We start from the raw sequence: 11,940 nt of genomic DNA, 5'->3' as shown, positions 1-11,940 counted from the left end.
GAGATGGACAGAGACACAATATGAACAGGGAGAGAGGGGGGGGGGGGAAGAGATGAACGGAAAAGGAGAAATGAAATTGACTAATAGAGGACTGAAATAAATACAAACATGGGCAATTCTGGGTACTCAGCTAGTATAGAATAATACAAGAGTCTTTAAGTATGATAATTGTCCTACATCAACATAAATAAATAGTAAAACACTAAATGATGGCTGTGTGGGTGAACAGAATAAATGATAAAATGTCTTAAATAAAATGTTTAAAATCGATTGGAATACAACAGACCTTTTCCCCACGCACTCCCAAGCACTGCTAGTTGAATTTGGATGTAGGGCCGGAGTTCACAATGAAATTCTCTTATGCATTCGTCGGAGCGGGAATGTCAGAAGCTGGAACGTGGCAAAGAAGCTAGAAAATCTGAAAAGCGAAATGCTAAGATTCAGTTTGGATGTAGTGGTGGTCAGTGAAGTGAAATTGAAAGAAGACAGGTATTTCTGTTCAAATGAATATAGAATCTTATCAACAACAGCAGAAAAATGTGTATCAGGTGTCGTATTCATTATGAATAGGAACGTAGGCGCAGTGTAAATTACTGTGAGCAGTTCAGTGAATGGGTCCTTCTCGTCAGAATCGACAGTAAACCAACACCGACAATGATAGTTCAGGTACACATGCTGACGTCGCAAGTGGAAGATGAAGAGACAGATAAAGCGTGTGAGGGTTCTGAACGGGTAGTACAGTGCGTAAAGGGAGAGGAAAAACTAATAGTCATGATGGAACTGGAAGGCGGTTGTAGGAAAATGAGTAGAAGAAAAGGTTACAGGAGAATATGAGCTTGATACTAAAGACGAGAGAGGAGAAAGACTAACTGAGTTCCGCAATAAATTTCAGCTGGTAACAGCGAATACTCTGCTCAAGAATCACAAAAGGTAGGAGGTATACCTGGAAAAGTCCGGTAGATACGGGAAGAGTCCAGTTAGATTACAACATGGACAGACAGAAATTACGAATTTAGATGCTGGATTGTAGGCCATACTTAGGAGCATACATAAACTCGGAATACAACTTCAAGGACGTTTCTAAAAAGGGCAGTCACAGAAGTTGGGAAGAAAATCACAGGTACAACGAAGGTAACTGTGAAGAAACCATGGGTAACAGAAGAAATATATCAGCTGATTCATGAAAGAAGAAAGTACAAAAATGTTCAGGGAAATTCACAAATTCATAAATACAAGTCGCTGAGAAATGAAATAAATAGACTGTGCAGAGAAGTTAAGGTGAAATGGCTGCATGAAAAATGTGAAGGAATCGAAAAAGAAATGACCGTCGGAAGGACTGACTCAGCATATAGAATAGCCTAAACAACATTCAGGGAAACTGAAATCATGGAAGGTAACATTAAGAGTGCAATAGGAATTTCACTGTTAAATGCAGAGGATAGAGCGGATAGGTGGAAAGAATACGTTGAAAGCCTCTATGAGGGGGAAATTTGTCTGAAGTGATAAAAGAAGAAACAGCAGTCGATTTAGAAGAGGTAGGAGATTGAGTATTAGAATCAGAATTTAAAAGAGCTGTGGAGGGCTAAATATCAAATGTGGCAGAAGGGATAGACAACAATCCATCAGAATTTCTAAAATCATTGGGGGGAAGTGACAACAAAACGACTATTCACTTTAGTGTGTAGAATGTATGAGTCTGGTGACATGCAGTCTGGCTTTTGAAGAAATATCATTCACACAATTCACAATTCCTAAGACTGCAACAGTTGACAAGTGCGAGAATTGTCGGACAATCAGCTTAACAGCTCATGCATCCAAGCTACTGACGAGAACAGTAAATAGAAGAATGAAAAAGAAAGTTGAGGATGTGTTAGATAAGGATCAGTTTGGCTTTAGGAAAAGTAAAGGCACGAGAGAGGCAGTTCTGGCGTTATGGCTGTTAATGGAAGAAAGACAAAGAAAAATCATGTTCATAGGATTTGTCGACCTGGAAACAGCCTTCGACAATGTCAAATGGTGTAAGAAGTTTGTATTTCCGAGGAAAATAGGGCTAAGCTGTAGCGACAGAGGAAGGACATCAGTGATAAGATTTGCTGATAACATTGCTATCCTTAGTGAATGTGAAAAAGAATTACTGTATCTGCTGAATGGAATGAATAACCTAATGACTACAGAGTATGGACAGAGGGACGAAGGTAATGAGAATTCGCAGAAATGAGAACAGCGAGAAATTTAACATCAGTATTGATGAAGTTAAGGAATTCTGCCATCTAGGCAGAAAAATAACCCATGCCGGATGGAGCAAGGAGGATATCAGGAGCAGACTAGCATTGGCAGAAAGGCCATTCCTGGCCAAGAGAAGTCTACTGGTATCAAAGATAGGCCTGAATTTGAGCAAGAAATTTCTGAGGATTGTGTGGTAGTAAAACATGACTGTGGGAAAACCAGAACAGAAGAGAATAGAAGCATTTGGGATGTGGTGCTACAGACAAATGTTGAAAATTAGGTGGACTGATAAGGTAAGGAATGAGGAGGTTCTCCAGATGAGGAAAGGAATATGTGGAAATCACAGACAACTAGAAGGGACAGGACGATTGGATATCTGGTGAGACATCAGGGAATAACTTCCACAGGACTAGAGGGATCTGTAGAGGTGGACAGAGGCTGGAATGCATTCAGAAAACAATTGAGTTCGTACTTTGCAAGTGCTACTCTGCGATGAGTTGTTGTGGTTTTCTGTCCAAAGACTGGTTTGATGCAGCACTCCATGCAACTCTATCCTACGCAAGCCTCTTCATCTCTGAGTAACTACTGTAACCTACATCCTTCTGAATCTGAACAGTGTATCCACCTCTTGGCCTCTAAAGTGGCAACGTCTGCCACCGAATGTAACAGCAACACGAAATATAGCGTGAAGAGGTAGAAGGCACCATATTAAGACTCGTTCGAGCTTTCCAAGTGATTTATTGTTTCCAACTACAGTGCCGTGTTCCCCTCGGTCTGCGTCACTGGATCCTGCAATGCTGAGGATACCACTTCACTATCTGTGAAACGGCTTGGCACAGAATGGCTGCCTCAGCAACCTATGCACGCACTGTGTGTTGGCCGTGTACGCCAGCGGAGTTGTGGCGTCATCAGGATGCCAGCAGTCGACTCAGCGGTCTGTGTCCCTGCCAACTCAGCGCCGCTTGGTGTGAGCCGCAGGAAGCCAGCAGCGTGCTTCTCGCCGGCGTGGCTGAGATCGTGGTGACAACAAGCGCCCGTGATCCGGCATCCGAATCTGTGGCCCTCGCCTCGGGATGCGTTCCATGTGTGTTGGAAACCAGAACGACTGCCTGCAGTAGTGAGCTGTGGAGTGGCGTGCCGCTGGCTGGCTACAGACACCGTGTCAGCCTCAGAGGATCGAACCAGTGAGTCACCGTGGACTGGAAGGCTGGCGCCCCATCTGCTGCTGCGTTTAGCTGGTGGTGTGACGTGCCCCGCCGTCCAGGAAAGCTGCCACACTTGAATGAATCTCGTTAGAATCCCGCACCTATTTATACTCAGCTGTGCGCCTCTGTTTTGCCACACGCGCCGCTTCACGTCACATACTCATAACATGCTATGTTGGCCAGTGGGCCCCTTCTGCTTGTGATTTGTGACATGCAAAACTGCTACATATACTCTTTCAGCAATTTGATGGCCCTGTGGCCTCTATTCTACTTCGCAACTGTTGGTATGCGTAACTCACTGCAGTCCAGCCTGCACCTGGTTGTAACTTGTGCTCAGAGTATTGCGCAAAACTAACTTTCCCTATTCTAAATGGTGGTGCCGCTACAGCTTCCCTCTGCGATTTTTACCCTCCATGCTTGCCTCCATAATACATTGATGATCCCTTGATGCCTCAGAACGTCTCCTACCAACCGATAACTTCTTATAGTCAAATTGTGTCACAAATTCTTCTTCTACCCAGTTCTACTCAGTGCCTCCTCATTAGCTACGTGATCTACCCATCTAATCTTCAGCGTTTTTATGTAGCACTGCATTTCAAAAGCTTCTATTCTCTTCTTGTATAAACTGTTCATCATCCATGTTTCACTTCTGTACATGGCTACACTAAATAGAAATACATTCAGAAAGGACATCCTGACACTTAAATCTATACTGGATGTTAACAAATTTCTCTTTTTCGGAAACGCTTTCTTTACCATTGCCAGTCTACATTTTATATCCCCTCTACTTCGATCATCATCAGTTATTTTGCTGCTCAAGTAGCAAAACTCATCTATTACTTTAAGTGTCTCATTTCCTAATCTAATTCCCTCAGCATCACCCGACTTAATTCGACTACATTCCATTATCCCCGTTTTGCTTTTGTTGACGTTCATCTTATACCCTCCTATCAAGACACTGTCCATTCCGTTCGACTGCTGTTCCTAGTCCTTTACTGTCTCTGACAGAATTACAATGTCATCGGCGACACCTCAAATTTTTTATTTCTTCTCCATGGATTTTAATACCTACTCCGAATTTTTCTTTTGTTTCCTTTACTGCTTGCTCAATATACAGATTGAAAAACATCGGGGAGAGGCTACAACCCTGTCTCACTCCCTTCCCAACCACTGCTTCCCTTTCATGTCCATCGACTCTTATAACTGGCGTCTGGTTACTGTACAAATCGTAAATAGCCTTTCGCTCCCTGTATTTTATCTCAGCCGCCTTCAGAATTTGAAAGAGAGTATTCCAGTTAATACTGTCAAAAGCTTTCTCTGAGTCTACAAATGCTATAAACCTAGGTTTGCCTTTCCTTAATCTATTCTCTAAGATAAGTCGTTGGGTCAGTATTGCCTCACATGTTCCTACATTTATATGGAATCCGAACTAATCTTCCCCAACGTCAGTTTCTACCAGTTTTTCCATTCGTTTGTAAAGAATCTGTGTTAGTATTCCGCAACCATGACTTATTATACGGATAGTTCGGTAATTTTCACACCTGTCAGCACCTGCTTTCTCTAGAATTGGTATTATTATATCCTTCTTGAAGTCTGAGAGTGTTTCGCCTGTCTCACACATCTTGCTCACCTGATGGAAGAGTTTTGTCGTGGCTTGCTCTCCCAGGGCTATCAGTAGTTCTAACGGAATGTTGTCTGCTCCCAGGGCCTTGTTTCGACTTTGGTCTTTTATTGGTCTGTCGAATTCTTCACGCAGTATCATATCTCCCATATCATCTTCATCTACGCTCTTCCATTTCAATAATATTGCCCTCAAGTACATCGTCCTTGTATAGACCCTGTATACACTCCTTCTACCTTTTTGCTTTCCTCTCTTTGCTTAGGACTGCTTTTCCATCTGAGCTCTTGATACTGATATAGGTGGTTATATTTTCTCCAAACGTCTCTTTAATTTTCCTGTAGGCAGCATCTACTGTACCTTACCCCTAGTGATATATGTTTCGAAATACTTACCTTTCTCCTCCAGCTATTCCCGCTTAGCCATTTTGCACTTCTTGTCGATCTCATTTCTGAGACGTTTGTATTCCTTTTTGCCTGCTTCATTTACTGCATTTTTATACTTTCCACTTCAATGAATTAAATTCTGTATCTCTTGTGTTACCCAAGGATTTCTGCTAGCCCTCGTCTTTTTACCTACTTGATCCTCTGCTGCCGTCACTATTTCATCTCTCAAAGCTACTCATTCTTCTTCTACTACATTCCTTGCCCTTATTCTTGTCAATCGTACCCTAACGCTCCATCTGAAACACTCTACAATCTGTGATTCTTTCAGTTTATCCATGTCCCATCTCCTTAAATTCTTACCTTTCTGCAGTTTCTTCAGTTTTAATCTACTGTTCATAACCAATAAACTGTGGTCCACATCTGCCGCTGGAAATGTCTTATAATTTAAACCTGGTTCATAGCTCTCTGACTGCTGTCTCACAAAAAAAAAAAAAAAAAAAAAAGAATTTACTTGTGCCAGAATTTTGTGTTTTCTCTACTTTGCTCTTATATGTCTCGACATTTTGAGAAATTTTTCAAACATTTTCATACTATCAGCATCACATTGTAGCAACGGCCCATTGCTCAGGTTAAAGACCTGCATTAGGAGCGAATTATATGATGAATGTTTTGGTGAAGCTTACTTTTATTAATTACAATATAAATGCAGGCAAGTGTGCCCTTAGGAAATGAATAATAACAACAGGGCGCCTGGCGTGCGTGAGTCCCAAGCACTCTGGTCGACATCCATTGGTGTTGGCCCAGCGGTGGGTGCTGGAAGATCACCCTCCGCCAGATAAGATGAGGGGGCCACTGGATGTGGCGCCTGGAAAACTGCATTCAACTGTGGTACAGATGATCCTGGAAAAAGGAAAGGCCATGAGTCTCTGTAGGTTTTCTAACGGTGGTTTCCTGGGGCGGACGTGGTTCAGATGATTGCAACAGTGTGAACCATCTGGGGGTTGTATATCTACCATCGCCATCCCAAGAGCTGCGTGACTACCGCCAGAGTCCAATGGCAGCCTTGTCGGGAGAACGTCTGGATGCAGACGTCATCACAGCTGGAAAAGCACTGTGGACGACCTTGTGTTGGCGGCTTTTTCGGCTGCCATGGGTGGAGGAGGGAGAAAAGTGATCGTTGTGGCCAATCATGGAGTCGTTTAGCTGGACTGGTCCCCTCCTGTGGTGTCGGTCGATAGGAGGCTAAATGATGGAAAATGAATTGTCCTGAGAGTTGTGATGGCGAAGCTTGGACAGCTGATCCTTAAATGTTCGAACGAATCGCTCTGTCAGACCATTGGATTCAAATGGTTCAAATGGCTCTAAGCAGTATGGGACTGAACATCTGAGGTCATCAGTCACCTAGACTTAGAACTAATTAAACCTAACTAACCTAAAGACATCACAGACACCCATGTCCGAGGCAGGATTCGAACCTACGACCGTAGCAGCAGCACGGTGCCGGACTGAAGCGCCTAGAACCGTTCGGCCACAGCGACCGGACAGACCATTGGAACCCAGGTGGAAAAGAGCTGCGTGCGCAAGAGCAATTTCACTGGATGCACAGAAAGACATGAACTTAGCACACTTAATGTGAGGCCCATTGTCCATTATTAGTGTTTCTGGCAGACCTTCAACTGCGAAGATGCGAGTCAAGGCTTGAACCGCATGCTAAGATAACGTAGAAAACATTGGGGAGATGTATGGAAAACCAGAACTTATGTCGACCATGATGAACCACGAATGATCATGAAATTGGGCCTTTAAAATTCATGTGGGTCGTGACTATGGCGTCGATGTCTCTGACCACAGAAAACAGCGACTCGATGGGGTTTTTTGTTTCCGTTGGCAAGCTATACAGGTGGCCACCAAGGCAGCACTTTCACTGTCTCTCCCTTTCCAATATACCTGAGGATGGGATGACCACTCGAGTTTGGCCGTTTTCGCCCTGAAGCAACAAGACACCATTCTGGACCGAGAATTCATGCTGGTGATGCCTATAGCTTTGACGTCAAGGTTGACTATCTGCTGGTGGCTCAATGGTCATCCCTGATAGACCAGAAGCAGAACTTCATGAATAACCGGGTCTTCTGCCGGCAGCTGGGCCACGAGCTTAGAATTAACAGGGAGCGTGGCGAGAGCTGCTTTATCTTCAGTATATAGCCACAGACTTCCGGATCAGAATCTAAGGAGGAGTCCTGACCCACTGGAAACTGCGAAAGTAGGTCGGCATTGGCATTGCAAGTGACACAACGGTGCAGAATTTTGTAGGAATAACTGGCGAGAAACAGAAACCATCATTGAAGGTGGCGAGCAGATTTTGTGGGGATACTGGCAGCGGCGTGAAATAGTGGCAGCAATATTTTGTGGTCGGTCAGTAGGGTAAAATGACGACCATAGCCAAAGTCACGAAATTTTTTTAAAGCAAAGACAATGGCCAGGGCTTCTTTCTCTATTTGTCCATAGTTGCACTGGGCCGACATCCATGTCTTCGAGAGGAAGCTGACCAGTCATTCTACCCCATTGACCATATGCTCCTACATCATAAACAGATGCAGCCACCGCAATGATCACAGAAAGTGACGGATCATAAGCAGGACAGGCGGGCTGAAGCAATACTTGCTTAAGAGCCTGGAAAGTGTAGTCATACGTCATGTCCCAATTTCATGCCATACTCTTGCATAAGAGCAGCGAATAAGAGCAGTGATAGTTGCAGTGTGGGGAACGAACACACGATAGTATTTCAGGTAGCCCAGTACAGAGTGAAGTTACTTGACATTCGTTAGTGGTGATAAATCCTGCATAACCTGGACACACATGGCCGGGACACATTACGGCGTTGGCCAGATTCTTGGGGGACTTAGGATATGCCCAGATAATCCAGTTGAGGAATGAAAAAGTGTCACTTCTCCAAGTTATACCGAAGATCTGCAGCATGGAGGACGGAGAAATGAGCGTATAGCTTATCACCCAGGTCTTGTGCTGATCGTCCCGCAAGAATGATGTCATCTAGGTAGTTGGCTGTGCCTGGCACTTCCCACATAATATGTTCCAAATATCACAGGGGCGCTCGCAATCCCACAAGGCAGGCGGTTGTAGCGCAACAGACCGAAATATATGTTGATTACCAGAAAATCGCGCGAGGCCTGCAGATATGTGTCCTTGAGGTCATTTTTCGCGAAAATCTTGATCCCAGTCAGACGAGAAAGAATATCGCCATCTTTGGGGCAGGGTAAGCATCCACAATGGATTGTTCATTAATCGTGTTGTTGAAATCGCCACATATGCAGCGGGAGCCATCTGGTTTGATGGCTGTTGCCCATTGACTCTTGGAAACAGCCAGCTGGCGTCTTGCAAACGTTGCAGCTCCACTCCTCATTTGTCCCTCAGGGTCAATGGGACATTCCAAGCCTTGAAAAAGTGTAATGTGACCATCTGAAGGAGGGTGATATGTGCTTCAAATCCCACATTGCCTTTAATAGAAGGCTCAAACACTGATGATACTTCTCGAGGGAGAGTGTGAAAGTAAGGATCGTCAATGCCTGGCTGGACGCTATGCCGAATTGTGCACTTCTTGTCCCGAAGCCATGAAGAGGTGAAGTCCTGATATGTCTGTCATCTGTCCCTGGGGTATCGACGACAATAAGGCGCTTTACAGATCGTGGTCCCACGGGATGGCCATGAACTGTCCTTTGACCACCATTATATCAATGCTTTAACTGCGGAGGCGTTGGCAGAATGGTTGCAGTGGAGGAAAGCCTAACCATTGGTAGGTGTTCCACATGATGATCGAGGTGGTAGAACCAGTGTGAAACTGGAAGTTGACGGCGTGATCATTGTCGAACCCCTGGAGGGACGTTTGTTGAACCCAGACAGGAAGAACGGTGTGGAGGTGAAGCACCTTTGTGGCTATGTCCGGTTTCTCCACCAGGAAAGTGTCTGTTTGAGCCGAATCCACGTGCATCTTGGTGGAGGCATGCCAAACCTCGGCTTTGTGCTCTCTCTTGTCACAGGAAGCACATTTGGCAAGGCAAAACTGGAACTGGTACCATGGATGCCTGATGAAACAGTTAACACAGGAGGGCAACTGTTGGGGGTGGTGGGCCTGGTTACCAACAGGTGGAGACTGTAGGGAGTGGGGACGGCCAGGGAAGTGGGCAGGTAGGGTGGGCTCCAAAGACGGTAGAAAGATCTTGTATGGAAGCTGATGCCGGCTGGAGTGGCCATGCAGTTGTAGGCGCTACAGTCCGGAACCGCGAAACCGCTACAGTCGCAGGTTCGAATCCTGCCTCGGGCATGGTTGTGTGTGATGTCCTTAGGTTAGTTAGGTTTAAGTAGTTCTAAGTTCTAGGGGACTGATGACCTCAGCAGTTAAGTCCCATAGTGCTCAGAGCCATTTGAACCATTTTTTGGAAGCTGATGCGCGGATGGATTCTACGAATACTCGAAGTGTATGGAGGTAAGTGTCCAATGTGGGGTCTTTCAGCTCCAGTAAGTCCATCTGAGTCCCCTCATCAGGAGTGTGTACCAGGAGCATGTCCCAAACAAGTGATGTGATATAAGACTGTTTACAGGCTTCATGGGAAATCCAAAATTGGAATTCCTGAGAAAGACCTTGGAGTGTTGCGATCCATTCATGGTAGGACTGACGATATTGCTTATGGTAGTTGAAAAATTTGTGCTGCAATGCAGCAACACGTATGTGTTAGTCAAAATATTCTTGCAAGTAAAATTTTACTTCCTCATATGATAGAGTCTGCAGTTCTAATTCAGGTTTTAATTGCTGAAGAAGGCGGTAATCTTCTGGTCCAACATAGGTAAGGAGAAACGCCCTACAATGAGCGTCGCCTGAGATACCAAACTCCAGAAAATGGTGCTCAACGCGCGCCCCGTAGTCCACCAGAGGTTCGACTTTCTTGTTCAAAGAGGAAATGGGCGGAGGTGAGGCTTAGGTGCGCCGTGAAAGCCTTTAGCTGTGAGATCCGGCCAAGAACGGCGTTGGGAGCCATCGGCGGACATTGTCGTCAAGCGTGCTACTGTGGCGACCAACCCTTGCATGACCGCTGCATGAGCAACATTTGTTGCGACATGTCAGAGTGTTCAGATACTGGCAGTTCGACCTTGGAGAAACAAGAAAAGAAACCAAATATCAGGCGACCTGAGAGTATAGAACACAAAAAAAAACCTCACACCACCTGGGTCCACATACTTAATTGCCACTACTATATTTCCCAATGGGAGATGCTCGATGAGAAATAATAAGACACAGGTAAACAAGAACTAGAATTTATTACAACCCCAGTAGAGAGATTTAATAACAAAGGGAAACTCTTCTCAATAAAAAAAATAATACAACTTCTCAGACACCAACAGGCATAAACCTGGAACACACAGTAAATAAACGTAGTGGGACGTGAAGACTACGCCAGTGATAATACCTAATTACAGAGTTTGAGCGTTTGGCACAGCTGGCCGACACGTACATCTTGGGATTTTGCTGGAAAGTCATAGGACGTGCTGTGGTGGGTTCCAACTGGGCTGCTAAGAGCTGGCGCATGAATTGGTCCAGAGCTCCAGTGATATGTTGGCTTGCGTCTATGGTGTGGAGGAATTCGTGCCAATGCAGTTCTGCACACATGACACGGCAGAGGAAATGGATCCCCGGCATGGAGGACCTCTGTCGTCTTTGTTGTAATCGACACTGTCCGGGGAGTCGACGCCTTAAACTTATGCAAAACCACTGTAGCACACTTCTGACCTTGGGACACAGATAGTTATCCCGCTGGAAGATGCCATTGCTGTCTGGGAAAGGAAGCAAGTGATCCACAATAATATTCACGTAGTCCACAGATGACATGATGCCTACGATTATTACCCTTGGAAGGCTATGTGAAGATCCTCTGTAGCATAGTACTGCCTCCTTGAAAGGCTGGGTGAAGATCCTCCATAGCATAGTACTGCCTCCATGGGTCTGCATCCGTGGTGTAGTGCGTGTTTCGAGGTGCCTTTCGCCTGGATGACGACACAGAAATGTCCATCAACTTGTAACGAGTAACGTGTGTCATTCAACCAGGTGTGACGGTTCCATTGATCCAGGGTCCAGCCTCTGATCTCCTGCCCACTGCAGTCGTAACTAACAATGTCGTTGGGTCAACGGGAAACAGGGGTCTTCCGTGGCAGAATACCATGTTGAACAATGTACGCTAAACCACATGCTCTCAAAAACTTGTGCTTGCCCAAGTGTTGTGCTGTGTAATCAGATTTGCCACAGATCTCCCCTCCCCGCCTTATTCTATGTTACAGAGCAGGCAAGCTTATGACCTCCACATACTGTCATGAGGTGCTTACAACCAACACCTTTTTGTCTACTTGTGGTTTCACGTCCTCCGACCACTTTCTGTAGGTGCTCCCAACAGTAATTGTGAACAGCAGACCAGTTTCGCCGTTTCTGAGATACTTGTTCAAT

The sequence above is a fragment of the Schistocerca americana genome, chromosome 6, assembly GCF_021461395.2.
Source record: "Schistocerca americana isolate TAMUIC-IGC-003095 chromosome 6, iqSchAmer2.1, whole genome shotgun sequence".
Lineage (NCBI taxonomy): Eukaryota > Metazoa > Arthropoda > Insecta > Orthoptera > Acrididae > Schistocerca > Schistocerca americana.
This window is presented reverse-complemented; position numbering follows the sequence as displayed.